This window comes from Primulina eburnea, chromosome 7 (genome assembly GCF_022965805.1).
Source record: "Primulina eburnea isolate SZY01 chromosome 7, ASM2296580v1, whole genome shotgun sequence".
NCBI classification, from domain to species: Eukaryota; Viridiplantae; Streptophyta; class Magnoliopsida; order Lamiales; family Gesneriaceae; genus Primulina; species Primulina eburnea.
The window spans coordinates 18461622-18482385 of NC_133107.1; the positions used below are offsets into that span (position 1 = coordinate 18461622).

General features: G+C 38.9%; 1 pseudogene; it reads left to right on the top strand.

Moving 5' to 3' along the window:
* The first annotated feature begins 2912 nt into the window (after positions 1-2912).
* LOC140835755 (polyadenylate-binding protein RBP47-like) overlaps positions 2913-20764 on the top strand; it is a 32381-nt pseudogene continuing 14529 nt past the window's right edge.

Here is a 20764-nt window from a genome sequence, read left to right on the forward strand (position 1 = left end):
GCTACGCTTTAATAATCACAATGCAAAACAGTAGAATAATCAAGAATAAATCAACTTCGACAATGGAATTAACCAAATCAAAGTTCGGGGTAGGATCCCCTTAAATCCCAACAAATATGTAAGGTTTAGCTACTAGAATTCATGGTAGAAATAAAGACAACAACGTTTAAAAGATAAAAAATATATTAGAAATACTAGAGTTGACAAAAAACGCGAAGAACGATGGTCGGAAATCTTCGAATCTTCAACTCCAAGCGCAAAATCCTCTTCAAGGCTTGTGGTGGCAGCTGAATGAAGTCTGATTTTCGTCCCTAGGTTTTTTCTTTAGCTATCCACCTTCCAAATTGAATAAAATCAAAATATGAAACTTTTTTATTATGATTCGCGCAAGGGCGATCAAGTTTCCCCGCCCCAGCATGCGATCTACTGTACTATTGGTGTCTTCCGCAGCCTCTCGCGCTGGGTGGTCAAGTTTGGGAGGTCTTCTGTTCTTTTTCGATATTGTTATTACCAGATTGGGAATGGACCGAGATAGAGTCGGGACTTCTTTTTCTTCTTCTGAGCGAGAAGATAAAGGTATAAATTAATGTTGAGTTGGGATCGCACAACTCGAGTGAGGTTTGACTCGAGTTTCCCTAAATCACATACTTTACCTTATTGCATTGATATTTGCATTAAGTTGATTGATGTACTTGTTCTCTTGATATTAGATGACAGGTATTAGACGAGTTATCTTGTGACAGAAGTGTCGGATAGTGGTGGTATCGCCACGGCACATTGCACGATGTCTCAAGATAGGATATTGGCGATAGAGCTACAGTCCTTGACGGTTAGGTCAGGACACTGGATGATTGGTTATATCGAGTAATGAAATCTATTACGGAATTCGATATAGGAACACCATATTTGGTTATATCGAGTAAAGGGTATTGGAATTCTTCTATTACGGAATTCGATATAGGAATACCAGGGCACTGGTTATATCGAGTAATAGAGATTATGGTTCCATCCTTTACGGAATTCGATATAGGAATACCACATCTGGAAACCGGGATCCCTAGACTAGGATTGAGTCTAGTCTAAAACGTAGAGTCACGAGCTTGAGTGACAGTTCTATTGATTAATATTGATTAATGTTGATTATGTTCCTGAATATGGTTCATGTCCTTTTATGTCCCTGATATTGGTACATATTTAAAATAGAAATTATTCTTGAGATTGATGATGTTCCTGATATTGGTACATGTTTAGAATAGGAATTATTCTTGATACTGATTTATGTTCCTGATATTGGTACATGCCTAGAATAGGATTTATTCTAGATATTGAATTATGTTCCTGACTAGGGTACATGTTTAGAATATGATTTATTCTTGTTATTGATTTATATCATGATGTTGATATAGGATATGATTTTTGTTATATGCTCTTATATGATTTATATGATTGCATGTATACATGATTTATACTGGGATATTTATATCTCACCGGAGTTATCCGGCTGTTGTCTTGTTTGTATGTGTGCATGGCAACAGGGGATAGAACCAGGGTCAAGAAGAGAACGAGGCTGGACTAGATAGCGTGGAGATCCGGGCTTCAGAAGCAACTTAGGATGCAGCACTGATATGTAGTTGAACCTAGTTGGATCATTGTAGATAACATCAGAGTTGTATGTTCATGGTTAATATGTAATTTGATTTTAATTACATTACGTTTCCGCTTTGCATTAGAAAAAAAATTTTTTAGACCCTGTTTATTATGAATGATTAAATATTCCTAAAGACGATTAAGGAATGAATTAACGTCCGGGTCCCCACAGAAACCATATAATTTTTAGTGACGAAAAATTCATAGAAGCTACATTTTGTAACTTTGGACTTTCAAATTTGATTTTAAAAAAAAAATATTATATAAACATAATTTTTTTTGTATATATATATATATATATATATATATATATGTATATTTAAATTCGTCAAATTTCATTGGTTATTTATTATATTAATTTTGATTTTCATTGAAAATATTAAATTCATAATTGATAAATGATAAATTATACACATAAGTATAGTTTGGTACGCTGGATACGAGATAAATTGATAAATAATCCTCCTTATCTCATGTTTGGTACTTTTTTAGAAAGCACATGATATGATAAATAATTTTATAAAAGGATAAAATATCCCTTTTATGAGATGTGATAATTTTAATTTAATGATAAAAACACCACAATTGACTTAATTGCCTTCAATATATAAAAATCCTAAACCTGTCAAATATTTTTACTTATTTTTATATATTATCAAAATAATAGTTTTTTGAACTCGAGATATCTATATCAATGATTTTTATAAATATTTAAAGTTTTCTCTTGTTACCTTTTGACCTTAATATAAAATTAAAATCAAATAATTTTTTTTTATATATTATATAATATGATAATTATATAAATAAAATCGAGATAATTATATAAACAATTTTTTTAAATCTCAATAAAATTATTAGTATCATTCGATTAACCTTAAAAATTGATATTTGACTCAACTCAAATCATGGACTCAATTATCATATTTATATAATATATAAAATTAGATATAAATAAATAAATCATGCAAGCACTGTCGACGCATGAACAAATAAGAAATATAAACTCAAGTAACAACTTTGAAATTATAAAATTTATTATGAAAATGTTAATTTTGTCATTACAATCTATAAATTTAATCACTCTTATTAAAATTAAGACAAACTTTAAATATAATATCATAAATTTTATTTATCCTTAATTTATCATTACATTATATATCAAATGTTTGTCCTATCATGTGTACCAAATTATGTCATAAATATTAGTGAATCTGTAAGCAGTTGACGGTTCAGATTTGAAGCTAATCCCCGATCCAACGGCTGACATGAGTCCCTCGTCATCTCAGGGCTTCCACGAAAACCTCAGAAATCCTGTTTCCCAGCCTCCACGCTCCTCTTTCATTCAAAACTCAGATTCATTCCCACATATACATACAACACTCTCCCATATACCTATCAATATGTACACATTTATTCTTGGAAAGATTCCTTACAATCATTACATCTTGTTTTTATAGTAAAGTTCCTTGAAAATGCAAGCGAATAACGGGTCTGAATCCACTAAAAATAAAGAGAACAATAATGATTCAAGTAGTAATGGCCTTAACATGGGTGGCGGGCAGCATTTTGCCCCGACTCCGCCGGATTTATGGCCGGCGATTCCGGGGCAGCAGTGGGTGGCAATGCAGTACCCGGCTTCAGCGGCTGGGATGATAATGCGGCATGGGATGATGGCGCCGCCGCATTATCCTTACATGCCGTACCACCCCAACCAACAGCCGCCGCATCATAGCAGCAGCAATGAGGTGAACCGCTCGATCTGGGTTGGTGACCTCCTTAACTGGATGGATCAGGATTATCTCCGCAACTGCTTTGCTTCCACGGGAGAGGTATATCTTTTTGACGCCTACTTTCTATTTTAACAAAAAATGAGGATTCTTTTAATGGGTTTTTTTTATGATTCTTGTTTAATCGTTGGTATTGTTTAAGAGATGTATGATAGGGAATGGAGTCGAAGATTATATTTTACTAGTTGAGATGGGGGGTTTAATTTTATTGACTGATTCGATTTGTAGACGGATTTTGTGGATTGCATTTTAGTACTTTTTTGGTATTTCTTCATTGAAATTAGAATGTATTTGTTGAGTGATGAGTTGTCTATGAATTAGTATTTATGAATTGGAAAAATACTCAGAACTTTGTGATACATATGCTAATCAATAATATGCTGTTTAGGTCTCTAGAATTACTATTTTCTGGGTAATGTTTGTGATTGGTGCTTACAACATTTAATTATGAAAATAAAACTGTGGATGGCATTCGAGTACATTTGTAGTATTTCAGAATTAGAATTAAACTCTTCATTTTTAAATCATTCTTTCAACCTTCATTCTATTCTACCAGCTTCATTCTCAGCTCTGGGTTTGTCTAGTGGGTTGTTAGGTGGGGGGACGGTGAGGGTAGATGAAAAGTCGGGAATCGAAAAAGCAAATTCCGAAAGAGCTGCCATGGTAAACACAATCTGTGAGGAAGGAAAAAGGGAGGAAGATATTACAGATGGAAGATGTGGGGAAGGGGTTAAGAAATCAAATCACATGTTAAGCAGAGAACTATACAGGCTTAAGTGTGGGATCAGCTATAAGAGAGGCTCAACATCTAGGGGGGTAAATGTGTCAACATGAAAATCTTTTCTTGGAATATCAGAGGATGAGGGGCGGCTACAAGGAGAGAACTTGTTTGCAAAGTCATACATCATGAAAATCCGGATATTGTGGTGCTCTTGGAAACAAAAAGAGAGCGGGTGGATAGAGATTTTATTGCCAGTATGTGGAAGCCGAAATTTGTAGATTGGGTGTGGTTATCGTCGGTGGGAAGTGCGGATAACTTAATAGGAGAGTTCTCAGTGTCAGTTGAGATACGTTCGCATGAAGAAGCTAGCTGGTGGTTCTCAGCAATTTATGGACCGGTTAAGCCGAGAGATCTGGAATTTGTTTGGGATGAATTAGCTGGATTGCACTCGATATGCGGAGATAGGTGGTGTTTGGGAGGGGACTTTAATGTGGTCAGAAACACAGGGGAAAAGATGAATAGCCGATTTCTCACCACGAGTATGACATGCTTTGACAGTTTGATTGATGAGCTACACCTTATTGATCCACCGCTTCTTAATACAAAATATACTTGGTCTAATCTTAGGGTAGAACCAATCTGTTGTCGTTTAGACAGATTCCTCATCACGAGAGATTGGAATGATATGTTCCCAACATTTAGACAAACGGCTCTACCCATGATTACTTCGGATCACTGCCCAGTTATATTTGACATGGCTAAATTGAGGTGGGGCTCGGCTCCGTTTAGATTCGAAAATGTCTGGCTGTCTCATCATATATTCAAAGACTTGGTTCGGCAATGGAGGAATAATGACACTACTCGTGGGTGGGAAGGCTACAAGTTTATGAGAAAACTTAAAATGATCAAAGATGAGGTTATAAAATGGAACAGGGAGGAATGGGGAGATGTGGGAATTAGATTTAAGGAGTTGAGTTTCAAGATTAAGCAGTTGGACGTGTTAGAAGGCAATGGATCGTGGTCTGAAATTTTAAATGACGAAAGGAAGGACTTAAGATGTGAATTGGAAAATGTGATAATCTGAAAAGCTCAAATGGAGAGTCAACGAGAAAAAATAAAATGGATGAAGGAAGGGGATCAGAACTCGAAATTTTTCCATTCTTTATTGAACAACAGAAGGAATAAAGCGTTGATAGACAAAGTGGAATTGGAGGATGGGTCTGTAGTCACCGAGGATACACAAGTCGAAAGGGAAATTATAAGATTCTACCGGGATTTATATAGGAAGTCGGACGGGGTGGAGAGGGAGTTCGATGGGGAAGAAGGGGTTTTTCATGGATTGGATTGAAGTGAGATAGAGTTAATTCAGGCAGAGAAGTTGTAGGTGCCATTTGCGGAGGAAGAGGTTAAAAAAGCAGTGTTTGAAAGTGATGGATACAAAGCCCCAGGTCCGGACGGGTCCACGATGTCATTCTTCCAACAGAATTGGGATACGGTGAAAGAGGACGTAATGAAAGTTTTCGCAGAATTTTTCGAGAGTGGCATTGTTAACGGTATTACTAGCGAAACTTACATTTGCCTCATCCCAAAGAAACAAGATGTGATCAGGATCAACGATTTTAGACCTATTAGTTTGATTACAAGCTTGTATAAGATTTTGGCAAAGGTATTGGCTAGCAGATTGAAGAAAGTCTTGAGTTTTACAATTCCCGAGAACCAATGTGCCTTTATTAAGGGAAGACAGATCCTCGAGTTTTGTCTAATTGCAAATGAGGTTGTGGAGGTGTATCGGAAAAATAAAAAAAGGCTTGGGTATTTAAAGTTGATTTGTAAAAGGCTTATGATAATGTTGATTGGAATTTTCTGGATTATGTTTTAAGGAAAAAATGATTCGGGGAGAGATGGAGGAAGTGGATCATGGGGTGTGTCTCAAATGTTTCTTTTTCGATATTCATTAACGGAAGACCACGTGGTAAAATCAAACGGGAAAGAGGAATCAGACAGGGAGATCCATTATCTCCTTTTCTTTTTAATTTGGTTGTTGATGGGTTGGGAAGGATGGTTGACAAGGCAAAGGAAAATGAATTAGTAGTAGGCCTTGAGGTTGGTAGAAAGAAAGTCCAAATTTCGCATATACAATTTGCAGACGATACCCTATTTTTGGCAAAGTTGAAGGAACATTTGTTGGTAATTGTGGATATTCTCAATAGTTTCGGACGTCATTTCGGATTAAGGATAAATTGGGAAAAATGTGAGTTGATGGGAATTAATAGATCGGATGATGAAACTGACGAGTTGGCAATTGCAATTGGTTGCAAAAAATGAAAATGGTCTATTAAGTATTGGGGATTCCTTTGGGAGGTAACCCGAGGGCAATGGAATTTTGTGAACCGATAATCTCCAAAACGACAAAAAAATTGGCAATTTGGAAAAAGTCTTTTCTTTCAAGAGGGGGACGGCTTATTTTGATCAAGGCAGTTTTGTGTACCATGCCATCTTATTTTTTGTCGCTATTCACTGTACCTAATCCTGTGGCACTTAATATTTGGAAAAAATAATGAGGAATTTTCTTTGGGATGGAGCCGATGGGGATAAACATTGCCATGTATTAGGATGGGAGCAAGTGTGCAAACCAAAGGATAGGGGAGGACTGGGGCTGGGAAATATTTGCTTACGAAACAAAGCACTACTTGGAAAATGGTGGTGGAGAGGGTCGGTATTGGATTTTGGGTTGGCGGAGAAATCGACGTTCAGAAGTCCTTGGAAATGCATTTCTTGATCATTCCCGGCTTTTCCTCAGTTGGTTAGGGGAGTGTTCAGAGAGGGCAACATCACTCGTTTTTGGGAGGACGAGTGGGCGGGGGGAGTCTCGTTTAACGAGCGTTTTCCTTCTTTGTTCCATATTTCTACTGTTATTAACAAGCCAATCATTTATTTTGTATCTGTGGCTACTAGAAACGCCAACTATGCTAACAGTTGGGAAACGAGATAGAGGAACATGAGTTTGCTGTCATGCTAGGGGTCTTAGAAACAGTTAGGGTCTAGTGGGGTGTTGGGGACTTTAGAATGTGGTTGGGAGATTCCTCGGGTTTGTTTTCTGTAAGGTCTTTTTATAATTCATTCTTCACAACTCCAAATCCCCAGTCTTTTTCATTCAATCACAATATCTGGGATGTACCTGTTCTACAAAGGTTCAGGTTTTCTCATGGATAGTGGCATTGGGGAAATTACAGACTTGTGACTCCGTGCAAAGAAGGTAGCCGGCCTGTGCTTTAAGCCCGAATTGGTGTTGTCTTTGCCAGAAAAAAGAGGAAAATCAAGATCATTTGTTATTGCATTGTTCATTCTCATATAACATTTGGCTAAAGGTGTTACAAGAAATGGGTTTTCTGTGGATCTTTCCGAAGAAGGCAAAAGACATGTTCATATTAGAACCAAGCTGGCAAGCAGGGAGAAGACACTCGAGATTCTGGTCTACGATTGTTCAATGCACATTTTGGTTACTATGGTTGTAACGAACCGTACTCTTACTACTTAAAATTTGCGGAAAAATTTAAAATTTTCTTTTAAACTAAAAGGAATGCGGAAATGAAATCAAATACGGTCGTCACTACATCCTTCATCAATAAAAATGTTTGAAATCGACATCACCAATAAAATTTGCTAAAAAGAAACACTTGCTCCAAAAGTTTTGAAATGAAACATAACATCAGAGTATTTTAAACTTTGCATAAAAATCGTGAAATAACATGGGCGGTCCTCGGGTTTAGCCTGCCGCTCAGTCCAAGCCTGCTCCTTGGTCGCCACCTCCTGTCTCTGCATCAACATACTCACCTGCATCGATCAAGTCTAGTGAGTCTAAAGACTCAACACGTATAAACTGGAATAACGAGTACTACATAATAAAACCACATGCAACTTTAAAATATGACATACATAACTTGAAACTTTACTTGCATAAATAACTTGAACATACGTACTTGCAAAACTAGACGTGCCATCAACATAAAATTTCATAAACATGCTGCATACTTAAACATACGTAACTTCATCATTTTTGCATAGAGGATGTTTCAAAGCAAGTGACCCATACATAATAAACGCCTGATCAGACAAACCACAGTACTGGGCTGACAGGGACGTATCCACTGTCACATACATGAGATCCCCGTTCATAATTTAACGGGCTGGTTGGTCCCCGTTCATAATTTAACGCTTTCCAACCACGATCTAACTCGTTCATAATTTAACGGGCGGATTGGTCCCCGTTCATAATTTAACGCTTTCCAATCCTAACATAATTTGGTCACAAGACATTTAGCATACCTCAAAAACTTAAAATATTTTCTTGCACGTCAAACATACTTACTTGGCGTTGAGGGATTCGTTGGACTTAGATCGGGGCCGTTGCTGCACATACTAACATGACTTCAAAAGCTTAACTTTAATATCTTAGACGTAGGTATTCGAGCTCACCGCCGAAGTGCATAAATAGCTTATGACATTCTAGATCACTCGGGACTTGACTTCATTTAATCATACTAATCATGACATCCAACCCCGAACAAATTCTAAGATTACGTGTGAACATTTCCCAACAATAAAAGACGTGAACTCGCTACTTGAACTTGAAAAGAAGTGGGAAACCAAGCGTCTGTACAGAATGAATGGCACTCGGGCGGTAAAACATTACCGCTCGGGCGCCGAGCTCGTAGAACAAAACTCTCGGCAGAAATAGTGGCGCTCGGGCGGTAAAATGTTACCGCTCGGGCGCCGAGCTTTTCTAAAGTTAAACACTCGGGCAGAAAAGGTGGCGCTCGGGCGGTAATAAATTACCGCTCGAGCGCCGCGTCTTCTGGATTCCGCGACTTAAAACCTTGTACTCTTCGAATTCGATTACCCAAATGGTGAATCGCGCCTCGAGACCCATCCTAGGACACTATGGCACTAACTCGACTCCACCGATGTCCCAAACATCTCCAAGAAAACGACGCACCCCACGCAATAAAATAAAACTCACAAACCTAAATTTTGACATAAAAATAGTTTTTACGACTCCTCGCTCTCCCAAGCGCCTAACGACCCGAAACGAAACTTTGATAACCAACTCAACATCATTAACAATATTCCTATACGCAGCAACGATCACCCTTCGATCCCCAATGAAGCCTGCAACCATTAAACTTGAAGAACACATCAATATCATAACTTTTCTGAAAACGCAGTTTGAGCAGTCCCACGAAAAACGCCATAACTCACTCAATTTTCATTCAAAAATCTCGAATTTTATATTAAATCGAAGGCATCGAAAAGTTCTACAATTTCCTAGTTGAAAGTTTTCTCAAAATCCCGACGGAAAAATCGCAGTATTTAAAAAGACAGTAAAAACGTGATTTTTGATCTAAAATTAATTCAAAACTGATCCGAATCGTTTTCTGCTCAAACGACGAACGTCACACATATATTTTTACGCATAAAAATAACACAACACATAATATGACAAGATCGATGCAGAAAGAACAGAATATACGTGCCTTTTGAATCTTAAACGTTACCGAACGGTGTCACTGAAGCGGAGATAGAAACGAGGTTGATCCGAGACGAACGTGGCACTGTTTTCTTGCAATAAAATTCACGAAAACCTTGCTGGAATTTGAAGAGGGGGTGGGCGGCTGCTATGCTAATGAAGAACCCTAGTTTTCTTTCTCTCAAAAATAATAAAACTAGAATGAAACTTGTGTGTGTGTGTTTAGGCGTGTATTACTGTGTGTAAAAGTGTGTTTGTGTGTGTGTAGCGTGTGTTTTAATTAAATTAAAAAACTAACTTTTTGCTTAATTAAAATAATTATCTACTAAGTAAACACTAACTCTCCTTTACCTTATAAATAAAACTCTTTAATTAAAATATAACACACACCATACTAGACTTTAAAAGTTCTAAAATCATAAACTCACAAAAATAATTAATTTAGGATTCAAACTACTAACCTCTCATAAAAATACTAATTTAAAATACCCCCCCCAAACTCAACTTAAAATAAAGTACCATCTTTAAAATTGCCAAAATCGTCACCGGGTCTTTTCCTCAATCCCGCTTCGAATGAACGCTTGAAACATGAAACTCGAAAAAATATTTTAACGTGCATCACATAAACATGACCATTATTAAAATAATGCATTTAAATAAATTATGCATGGCTAAACTCATTTTAAATTAAAATAAATGATTTAATGAATTAAATAAATGCACGGGTTATACGTGTACTGAATTTGGGCACTACAGTTCCTCCCCCACTTATAAAAATTTCGTCCTCGAAATTAAGTCTTACCGAACAACTCCAGGTAGCGAAGTCTCATATCTGTCTCTGACTCCCATGTGGCCTCTTCCACTGATTGGTTTAGCCACCGAACTTTGACTAGCTTAGTCACTTTGTTCCGAAGCTTACGCTCTTGCCTGTCTAGGATTTGGGCTGGTTCCTCCTCATAAGACAGGTCTGGAGCCAGCTGTAACGGCTCATAACTCAGGATATGCGAAGGATTCGCTAGGTACTTCCTTAGCATCGAGACATGGAACACATTGTGTACCCCGGTCAGATTCGGCGGAAGGGCTACACGATAGGCTAGTGTCCTAACTCTGTCAAGGATCTCAAACGGCCCAATGAACCTCGGACTCAGTTTGCCTCTTTTTCCGAACCTCATAACACCTTTCATAGGTGCTATTTTGACGAATACGTGATCACCCACGGCAAATTCGAGGTCTCTCCTCCTCTTATCGACATAACTCTTTTGACGGCTTTGGGCAGTCTTCATCCTCTCACGAATCTTGACCACTACGTCTGCAGTCTGTTGAACTATCTCTGGACCAAGTTCTGTCCTCTCACCGACTTCATCCCAATGAACTGGTGATCTGCACTTCCTCCCATACAATGCCTCGTAGGGAGCCATACCAATAGATGCTTGGAAACTGTTGTTGTATGTGAACTCCACTAGAGGTAGTCTAGACTCCCATGTTCCCTGAAAATCAATCATGCAAGCTCTTAGCAAGTCCTCTAAAATCTTTATCACTCGCTCAGACTGGCCATCTGTCTGCGGGTGAAAAGCTGTACTAAAAAGCAACTTCGTCCCCATAGCTGCATGTAAGCTCTTCCAGAAGGATGATGTAAACCTCGGGTCCCTGTCGGACACAATAAAGACTGGGAAACCATGCAACCGGACTATCTCCCGGATATAAAGCTCCGCATACTGCGTCATGGAGAAAGTCGTCTTCACTGGCAGAAAATGCGCTGACTTAGTGAGCCTGTCTACTATAACCCAAATGGAGTTCGATCCTCTGACTGACCTCGGTAATCCAACCACAAAATCCATAGTAATGTTCTCCCACTTCCACTCGGGAATGCGAAGTGGCTTAACCAATCCTGCTGGCCTCTGATGTTCAGCTTTTACTTGCTGGCAAGTGAGACATTCTGATACGAATCTACGGATGTCTCGCTTCATCCCTGGCCACCAATACAATATCTGGAGGTCCTTATACATCTTGGTACCTCCCGGATGGATAGAATACGGAGATGCGTGTGCCTCTGTCAAGATATCCTGTCTGATCGATTCACCACTAGGCACCCACATTCTACCTCTGTATCTCACAATGCCGTCTGTCACTGTGTAAAGAACATTGCCCTTGGCTTCATCTTTCAGTCTCCATTTCTGTAACTGTTCATCTGAAGACTGTCCTGCTCGGATGCGGTCTAGCAAATCAGATTTGACTATCAGATTAGACAATCTAGGGGCTCTGCCCTCAGGATAAATCTCTAGACCAAATCTCTGAATCTCCGACTGGAGTGGTCTCTGAGCTGTCAACTGAGCAACAACTGCCACTTTTCTGCTCAAAGCGTCTGCGACAACATTAGCCTTTCCCGGATGGTAGCTAATTTCGCAGTCGTAATCTTTCACAAGTTCTAACCACCGTCTTTGTCTCATATTCAGCTCTTTCTGCGTGAAGAAGTATTTGAGACTTTTGTGATCGGTGAAAATCTGACACTTCTCGCCGTATAAGTAATGTCTCCAAATCTTCAATGCAAAGATAACGGCGGCTAACTCAAGGTCATGCGTCGGGTAATTCTTCTCCTGCACCTTCAACTGCCTGGAAGCATAAGCTATGACCCGACCATGCTGCATCAATACTGCGCCCAACCCGAGCTTAGATGCATCGGTGTAGAGCACAAATTCACCTTGCCCTGTTAACATGGCTAGCACCGGCGCAGAAATAAGAGCCTGCTTCAACGTGTCGAAGCTCTTCTGGCATCCCTCACTCCACACAAACTTAGCATTCTTCTTGGTTAGTGAAGTGAGTGGCACTGCTATGGACGAAAATCCCTTAATAAACTTACGGTAGTAGCCTGCTAAACCCAAAAAGCTGCGGATCTCTGATGCATTCTTTGGCTCTACCCATTCCTTAACGGCTGCTACCTTGGCTGGATCCACTTCAATCCCGCTGCTAGACACTATATGCCCCAAGAATGCTACTTTCTGCAACCAAAATTCGCACTTACTGAATTTCGCAAATAACTTGCGACTTTGCAAAACCTGTAAAACTGTCCTCAAATGTTGGTCATGCTCCTCATGGCTCTTTGAGTATATAAGGATGTCGTCAATGAACACGATGACGAACTGATCAAGGTAGGGCTGAAATACTCGGTTCATGAGGTCCATGAAAATTGCTGGAGCATTCGTCAATCCAAATGGCATTACTAAGAACTCGTAGTGCCCATATCTGGTTCTGAAGGCCGTTTTGTAAACGTCTGCGTCCTTCACTTTCAGCTGGTGATACCCTGATCGAAGATCTATCTTAGAGAACACTGCGGCTCCCTGCAAATGATCAAACAAGTCTTCGATTCTAGGAAGTGGGTATTTATTCTTGATCGTTACCTTGTTCAGCTCACGGTAATCGATGCACAGTCTCATGCTCCCGTCCTTCTTCTTCACGAAAAGCACTGGTGCGCCCCACGGTGAGAAACTAGGGCGAATGAATTCCTTGTCCAAGAGCTCCTGAATCTGCTGCTTGAGCTCTAACATCTCGGCTGGAGCTAGTCGGTACGGTGCCTTAGAGATTGGCACTGTACCTGGCATGAGATCAATGGAAAACTACACCTCCCTATCGGGTGGAAGACCTGTGACGTCATCAGGAAAGACGTCTGAGAAATCTCTGACTACTGGCACTTCTGATATCGAAGGAGTGGGCACGTCAGGCGCTGAAATAACACTGGACAAGAAAGCCTGACACCCCTTGGAAATAAGTCTCCTCGCCTGCATTCACGAAATCATGCGGGGAAAACTCCTCCATCTAGTTGGCTCGAAGAGAAACTGCTCCATGCCCAATGGTCTGACTAACACTGATCTTTTCTGGAAGTCGATAAGAACTCTGTTCTTAGTCAGCCAGTCCATTCCCAATATGATGTCGAATTCTGGCATCGGCAATAGGATTAAATCTGCGTATACTAGGTGGCCATGCAGTTCTAGATCAATATCTCTGATCACACTGGTAGCCAACAGCTCTTCCCCTGATGGGACTGTTATTGAGAAATTCACGTCTAGGCCAATGGACTTGAGATCCAAATGATTAGCAAACGTTTCCGATATAAAGGAGTGAGTGGCTCCTGAGTCTATCAATGCGGTTGTGGATAGTCTCTTAATAAAAATGTTTCCTGAGATGCGTTAGCACAACACAAAACGAACTTATATCCTCAAAATTACTAACATAAGCCTTAAGCATAGAAGAGCCCAATATCTCAAGTTACTCAAAAATAATACTAGCATACTAATAATCTCAAGCAAAAATCCACATGCAAGGCAAACTATTACGGAACGTTGGTAGGAAAGTTTACCGGTCAGTAGTGTAGTGTCAGGGTTCGCCTCCTGAGCATGCATGGCGAAAACTCTCCCTTGAGTCGGCTGCTTCCACTGCGGGCACTCCTTCAGCATGTGATCCGTAGCTCCACACTTGAAGCACTTGCCTGATCCATACAAGCACTGTCCCGGGAGTTGACGGTTGCATTTAGGACACACGGGGAAGGCAACGGGCTTCTGAGGCGCCCCTTGCTGCTGAATTGGACCCTTGCCCTTTGGTGGTCCATGATAAGGCTTCTTCGCTGGCGGCCCCTGGTACTGCTTCTTAAATTGGGGCCTCTGATGTTGCTGCTGTTGCGGGGGAGCCTGGTAGGGCCTCTTGCCCTGACTGTCGGCCTCAATATCTCGCTGGTCTTGTTCCGCCGCCAAAGCCCTAGATACGGCGACTGCATAAGAAGTGGGACCAGCTACTCGGACGTCGCGGCGCAAGATCGGCCGCAAACCATTTAGGAAATGCCTTAATTTTGCCTGTACATCATTCGCGATGAGGGGCACGAAGTGACACCCCCTCTCAAATTTCCTCACAAACTCGGCCACGCTACTGTCTCCCTGTCGCAGCGTCATAAACTCGTTGGTGAGTCTGGTTCGTACTTCCTCAGTGAAGTACTTGGAGTAAAAGACTTCCTTGAAACCATTCCATGGCAGTACTTGCAGATTGACTGCCACGGATGCGCTCTCCCACCATAACCTGGCGTCTCCAGTCAATAAGAAGATGGCACAACGGACCTTATCAGCATCTGCCAGCTCCATAAAGTCGAAAATTACTTCGATGGACATGATCCATCCCTCAGCGACCATCGGGTCAGTAGTACCCGAAAACTCCTTCGGAATCATCCTCCGAAACCTCTCATATACCGCCTCTGGTTGGGGCCTCGCCCCTGCGCCTGCTGCTGCCTGGTTCCCCGCAAACTGTGCGAAGAACTGCGTCATACCAGCAAGCATCTGAGCCTGCATATCTGGTGGTGGAGGTGGTGGAGGATTGGCCCTCTCCTCATCTCGATGTTCCCTGTCCTCAACTCGATGCTCTCTGTTCTCATCCCTTGTTTCCCGGTCAACCAAACGTCTAGGAGGCATACTGTTCCAGTAATTTACCCAACACGTAAACCCAACATGCATGAACATATATCAATATTTTATGATGCACGCAGATCAAACTTAAAACATGCAGATACTGAAATCATAACTTGATGCTTATTACATAACGTAATATAAAACTTTAAACTTACAAACTTGAGGTGTGACTTCGTGAGCTTCTTGCGACTGGCAGTAGGCATAACCCTTTACAAGAACACCGCTCTGATACCAACTGTAACGAACCGTACTCTTACTACTTAAAATTTGCGGAAAAATTTAAAATTTTATTTTAAACTAAAAGGAATGCGGAAATGAAATCAAATACGGTCGTCACTACATCCTTCATCAATAAAAATGTTTGAAATCGACATCACCAATAAAATTTGCTAAAAAGAAACACTTGCTCCAAAAGTCTTGAAATGAAACATAACATCAGAGTATTTTAAACTTTGCATAAAAATCGTGAAATAACATGGGCGGTCCTCGGGTTTAGCCTGCCGCTCAGTCCAAGCCTGCTCCTTGGTCGCCACCTCCTGTCTCTGCATCAACATACTCACCTGCATCGATCAAGTCTAGTGAGTCTAAAGACTCAACACGTATAAACTGGAATAACGAGTACTACATAATAAAACCACATGCAACTTTAAAATATGACATACATAACTTGAAACTTTACTTGCATAAATAACTTGAACATACGTACTTGCAAAACTAGACGTGCCATCAACATAAAATTTCATAAACATGCTGCATACTTAAACATACGTAACTTCATCATTTTTGCATAGAGGATGTTTCAAAGCAAGTGACCCATACATAATAAACGCCTGATCAGACAAACCACAGTACTGGGCTGACAGGGACGTATCCACTGTCACATACATGAGATCCCCGTTCATAATTTAACGGGCTGGTTGGTCCCCGTTCATAATTTAACGCTTTCCAACCACGATCTAACCCGTTCATAATTTAACGGGCGGATTGGTCCCCGTTCATAATTTAACGCTTTCCAATCCTAACATAATTTGGTCACAAGACATTTAGCATACCTCAAAAACTTAAAATATTTTCTTGCACGTCAAACATACTTACTTGGCGTTGGGGGATTCGTTGGACTTCGATCGGGGCCGTTGCTGCACATACTAACATGACTTCAAAAGCTTAACTTTAATATCTTAGACGTAGGTACTCGAGCTCACCGCCGAAGTGCATAAATAGCTTATGACATTCTAGATCACTCGAGATTTGACCTCATTTAATCATACTAATCATGACATCCAACCCCGAACAAACTCTAAGATGACGTGTGAACATTTCCCAACAATAAAAGACGTGAACTCGCTACTTGAACTTGAAAAGAAGTGGGAAACCAAGCGTCTGTACAGAATGAATGGCGCTCGGGCGGTAAAACATTACCGCTCGGGCGCCGAGCTCGTAGAATAAAACTCTCGGCAGAAATAGTGGCGCTCGGGCGGTAAAATGTTACCGCTCGGGCGCCGAGCTTTTCTAAAGTTAAACACTCGGGCAGAAAAGGTGGCGCTCGGGCGGTAATAAATTACCGCTCGGGCGCCGCGTCTTCTGGATTCCGCGACTTAAAACCTTGTACTCTTCGAATTCGATTACCCAAATGGTGAAGCGCGCCTCGAGACCCATCCTAGGACACTATGGCACTGACTCGACTCCACCGATGTCCCAAACATCTCCAAGAAAACGACGCACCCCACGCAATAAAATAAAACTCACAAACCTAAATTTTGACATAAAAATAGTTTTTACGACTCCTCGCTCTCCCAAGCGCCTAACGACCCGAAACGAAACTTTGATAACCAACTCAACATCATTAACAATATACCTATACGCAGCAACGATCACCCTTCGATCCCCAATGAAGCCTGCAACCATTAAACTTGAAGAACACATCAATATCATAACTTTTCTGAAAACGCAGTTTGAGCAGTCCCACGAAAAACGCCATAACTCACTCAATTTTCATCCAAAAATCTTGAATTTTATATCAAATCGAAGGCATCGAAAAGTTCTACAATTTCCTAGTTGAAAGTTTTCTCAAAATCCCGACGGAAAAATCGCAGTATTTAAAAAGACCGCAAAAACGTGATTTTTGATCTAAAATTAATTCAAAACTGATCCGAATCGTTTTCTGCTCAAACGACGAACGTCACACATATATTTTTACGCATAAAAATAACACAACACATAATATGACAAGATCGATGCAGAAAGAACAGAATATACGTGCCTTTTGAATCTTAAACGTTACCGAACGGCGTCACTGAAGCGGAGATAGAAACGAGGTTGATCCGGGACGAACGTGGCACCGTTTTCTTGCAATAAAATTCACGAAAACCTTGCTGGAATTTGAAGAGGGGGTGGGCGGCTGCTATGCTAATGAAGAACCCTAGTTTTCTTTCTCTCAAAAATAATAAAACTAGAATGAAACTTGTATGTGTGTGTTTAGGCGTGTATTACTGTGTGTAGAAAAGACCCAGTGACGATTTTGGCAATTTTAAAGATGGTACTTTATTTTAAGTTGAGTTTGGGGGGGGGGGGGGGGTGCGGGGTATTTTAAATTAGTATTTTTATGAGAGGTTAGTAGTTTGAATCCTAAATTAATTATTTTTGTGAGTTTATGATTTTAGAACTTTTAAAGTCTAATAGGGCTTCGAATGAACGCCTGAAACATGAAACTCGAAAAAACATTTTAACGTGCATCACATAAACATGACCATTATTAAAATAATGCATTTAAATAAATTATGCATGGCTAAACTCATTTTAAATTAAAATAAATGATTTAACGAATTAAATAAATGCACGGGTTATACGTGTACTGAATTTGGGCACTACAGTGGTTGGAAGGAAACAAAAGAATATTTGAAGAGAAGTCGGAATCTTTGGAAGAAGTCTGGGAAAAAATAAATTTCAGGGTTGCAAGTTGGTCGATAGTATTGCCAGAATATAAACCTCTTCATATCTCGGATTTAGTTAGACACTGGAAATACGTTTGGTCGTACTAATAGCGGTGTAATCTTGTAATCTTTTTTATTGCGGATTGCTTATCCTCTCTTGTAATCCTTAATATCATTATAATAAAATATTATTTCGTTTAAAAAAAGAATTAGAATTAGAATTAGAATTAGAATTAGAATTTATTTGTTGAGTGATGAGTCAGCTATTAGTTAGGAAAATTTTCAGAAGCTTCATGGTACATATTACTCATGAATAATGTTGTTTTGGTCTGTACATTTACTAGTTCTGGGTAATGTTTGTTTTTTTCTTTTTAATCTGTATTATTTTTTGGGGTAATTGGTATTTATAACAGTTGATTCAGAACATAAAACTGTGGATGGCTATTTAGTAATTTTGTACTATTTCGAGAATACAATTAGAAAGTATTTTTTGAATGGTGAATTGGCTTTTGCACAATGGGACTCTGCAAGTTGATCATTCTGAAGTGATAGGACTATTTCCTGATTGTACATATACTTTTGGGTAAAGCAGCATTTAACTTTTGAAGCTTCTGTATTGTAAAACCTACTTGGGTTTTTTGATATGCTGAGATGTCGGGCCTATTTTATTTGTTTCGACATCTTTCTAGAATGATTATTGTATCTTGCATAACTCGACAATAATATTTCCCTTGCCTATTTAGACTGTCAACTGTTTCTCATCTACTATCAAGAGTTGGTCATCGTATGGTTTCTCTTTTTCCTAGCTCAATATGAAAAAATTCAACACACAATTCTGTTGAGACTTTTCTTATAGAAGTGTTACATTACTCAACATGAACACTTAGTTAGCTCTGGAAGAATGTAACTGGAAGAGCCTAACATTCATCTTAGGCATGAAACTATAAAATCTTAAAGATTTTCCAGTGTTCTAAATGACGGTCGAGGCGGCGAGTAGGCGGGCATCAACAATTTTAAAAATCTAGTCAAATAATTTTAAAAATTTGTCAATAATTTTAAAAAACTAGTTAACATTTTTAAAAATTTAGTCAAAATTTTTAAAAACTTATTCAAAGTCAACTAATTTTAAATATAAACACCCTAGCATACCTCACTTTCTTTATTTTATTTTTGGTTTTCACTCTCAACTCTCAAGTCTCAACCACCACACACAGTCTGCCGCCCGCTGCTTGCCGCCGTCGACTGTCGCCAGCAGTCAGAATATTTAGGTTAGCATTGCATATTTATTATTTATCATACTATTTGTATAATATTTCAGATTTTGTGATTTCAAAAATCAATTTTTTCCTATTATTAATTATTATTTATTATTGATTTATTGTTGAAGATTAATGGCGGAAAAAGATAAACAATTGGAGTTCGAATTTAAGCTAAAGTCTAATGATATTTTTTAATAAAGAGAAAATGGATTGTATCACATACAAGTTGTGTAAAAAGCTTATTAAAGGAGGAGTTTATAGGATGAAGCATCATATTGCGGGAATTGTAGGACAACTTGAAGAATGTCCTAAAGCATCCGATGAGGACAAAAAAAAGATCGAGAGACTACTTGTTCTAATGATGGATAATTGATTGAAACTTTGAAATTTAAACTTAGTTTTTTGGTAAAAATACTTATATTACTTTGTTAGCATAATAAAATTAATACGATGATGAATCTTTATTAATTGCACATTATCTAGATGATATTATATTGTATGAAGCTTTTTTGTGCTTAAACATTATTTAATTGCATATTTTACATTAAAAATGATGATTGTTTGTGATTTTATTGCATGATTATCTATAAAAAAGTTACTTAAAAAAATTCAACCGCCTGGGCACCGCTTACCGCCATTTACAACTTTGAGATTTTCAAATGTAGGAGGTGAGATACTGTTTTTCATTGTATGTTAATATAAAAGCTAAGTATTCAATTTTATAAAAATTTAAAACTGAGTGGTGTTTGTTTCCCCTGGCTATTTTATGTGTTACAATGTTAGATAGCAATAATTGTACCCTTCTAGCAGAGTGATCAAAATGTAGTGCTTAGGTTTTAGTTTAAAATTTTGAATTGCATTATTACCGCTAGTTATTGTTTTTGGTAAAGTGAAACGTTCGATGCTACAATTGATATTGGCCTTGATCACGTAATTGATTTCCATGAGTGCCAAACTAGTGGTTTTTGGGTTGTATGACTTAAAAAATTTTAGTTGCAACATAACAATAGATATTGGTAAAACAACAAACGAATGGATCTAATTTATCCATTTAAATAGATTACAAAGTAGAAGTCGCAGAAATTCCTCCAAAATTTATTTACCAACTGTCAAGGTTCGGTTCAATTTGCCTTTCTAGCATTCATTGAGGTAAAAAATACCGAAAAATGTTCAATTTGAATTACATACCTCATCATCTCCGAATGATCTCAAATTTACTATTCTAACTAGGGGTGTAAATGAATTGAGCCAACTCGATAAATATTTGATTCGTATTTGAAATTATCAAATTCGGACCGAAATCAAACATGTTCAAACTTTTTTCGAACCGAACTCGAGCTATAATGTTCAATAGTTCGCTAGCCGCTCGCAAAATTGAATATTTTATCATTATAATTATATTATATATTAAATAAATATATTTCGAGCCTTCAAGTATTTGTTTTCGAG